The sequence below is a fragment of the Rhinopithecus bieti genome, unplaced genomic scaffold (assembly GCF_001698545.2).
Source record: "Rhinopithecus bieti isolate Rb0 unplaced genomic scaffold, ASM169854v2 scaffold_22, whole genome shotgun sequence".
In the NCBI taxonomy this organism is placed as follows: domain Eukaryota; kingdom Metazoa; phylum Chordata; class Mammalia; order Primates; family Cercopithecidae; genus Rhinopithecus; species Rhinopithecus bieti.
This window is the reverse complement of record NW_016803136.1, coordinates 2,924,826-2,927,210: the sequence shown is the minus strand read 5'-3', so window position 1 is coordinate 2,927,210 and position 2,385 is coordinate 2,924,826.

Genomic DNA, 2,385 nt, shown 5'->3' with positions numbered 1-2,385 from the left:
ATAAGTTTGCAATAAAATCAAAGAAACACCGTAAAATGTCCCTAACCTGAAGGTTACATATATCAAGGTTAAAATCATTGCAGGTCCAAAACAATGAAAACAATTGTTTAAACTCACGCCAAGATATATCAACAAATTTCAGATCAATTGTATATAGATTCTATTCTCTTATTGTTACTAATAATTTTTTTTTTTTTTTTTTTTTTTTTTTTTTTTTTTTTGAGACGGAGTCTCGCTCTGTCGCCCAGGCTGGAGTGCAGTGGCCGGATCTCAGCTCACCGCAAGCTCCGCCTCCCGGGTTCACGCCATTCTCCTGCCTCAGCCTCCCGAGTAGCTGGGACTACAGGCGCCCGCCACCTCGCCCGGCTAGTTTTTTGTATTTTTTAGTAGAGACGGGGTTTCACCATGTTAGCCAGGATGGTCTTGATCTCCTGACCTCGTGATCCGCCCGTCTCGGCCTCCCAAAGTGCTGGGATTACAGGCTTGAGCCACCGCGCCCGGCCATTACTAATAATTTTAAATGGACACTCTGTGTTTCCAAGTATACAATCATATCATCTGCATATAATGAAATATTTGCCTTTGGTCTTGCAGGGAACGAGTTGTTTCCTCTACAACATCTTTTAAGTCTTTGATGCCGGATTTGGATTATGCAAATCATAAATCCTGCCAGGAAAAAAAAAAATCAGCCAAAAAAAAAAACAAAACAAAAGCTCAAGAATCAAAATGGTAATTCTGGATGCTAGAAGATAGCGGAGGAATGCCCTCAAAATTCTGTGGAAATAAATATTTTAAAGACAAAATTTCCAGCCAAACTAGTAATCTAGTGTAGGGGAGAATAGAGACGTTTTCAGATGTGAAAGGACTCAACACACTTGTCTTCCATCCTTCCTTAAGAAGCTACTGGGGAGGCCGGGCGCGGTGGCTCAAGCCTGTAATCCCAGCACTTGGGGAGGCCGAGACGGGCGGATCACGAGGTCAGGAGATCGAGACCATCCTGGCTAATACGGTGAAACCCCGTCTCTACTAAAAAAATACAAAAAAACTAGCCGGGCGAGGTGGCGGGCGCCTGTAGTCCCAGCTACTTGGGAGGCTGAGGCAGGAGAATGGCGTAAACCCGGGAGGCGGAGTTTGCAGTGAGCTGAGATCTGGCCATTGCACTCCAGCCTGGGCGACAGAGTAAGACTCCGTCTCAGAAAAAAAAAAAAAAGAAGCTACTGGGGGACGAACTCCAGCAAAACTACGGAGTAAGTCAGGAACAAGGAGTTCATGGCATCCAGAAAAATCGCAGATGTTACCCACAAAAGAAGTCTGGGGAATACAGCTGTGCTGAGCAGGCCTGGAAAGCAACCAGGCCAAACTGAAACAAATGGAAATCAGGCTCCAATGAGTTTGGTACCAGGAAAAAAGTAGCCCTCATACAACATAAGGGAAAAAATGAGGCTATGTATATGAGGAAGAAGGCAAATTAAAGTGAAGGTCATTAGTCATTCCAGGGAAAACATAAAGTTGTACAAGAAAGGACATAAAATTCCACTTAATTTTATAGTAAACAAGATTTATATCATTATAATGACCAGTATACTGACTGCCATATAACTCAAAATGTTGTTATATTTTGGGAAGATGAAGAAAGGGAACAGGGTTAAGAGAACTAATTCCATCACTGGTCGTTAAAGAAATGCAAATCAAAACCACAACGAGATACCATCTCACACTAGTTAGAATGGGGATCATTAAAAAGGAAACAACAGATGCTGGAAAGGATGTGGAGAAAATAGGAATGCTTTTATACTGTTGGTGGGAGTGTAAATTCGTTCAACTATTGTGGAAGACAGTGTGCAATTCCTCAAGGACCTAGAACCAGAAATACCATTTGACCCAGCAATCCCATTACTGGGTATATACCCAAAGGATTATAAATTATTCTACTCTAAAGACACATACACATGTATGTTTACTGCAGCACTATTCACAATAGCAAAGGCTTGGAACTAACCCAAATGCCTATCAATGATAGACTGGATAAAGAAAATGTGGCACATATACACCATGGAATACTATGCAGCCATAAAAAAGGATGAGTTTGGCCAGGCGTGGTGGCTCACGCCTGTAATAACAGCACTTTGGGAGGCTGAGGCGGGTGGATCTCCTGAGGTTAGAAGTTTGAGACCAGCCTGGCTAACATGGTGAAACCCCGTTTCTACTAAAAATACAAAAATCAGCCGGGTGTGGTGGTATGCACCTGTAGTCTCAGCTACTCTGGAGGCTGAGGCAGAAGAATAGCTTGATCCCAGGAGACGAAGGTTGCAGTGAGCCAAGATCGCGCCATTGCACGCCAACCTGGGCAACAAGAGAGAAACTCCATCTCCAAAAAAAAAAAAA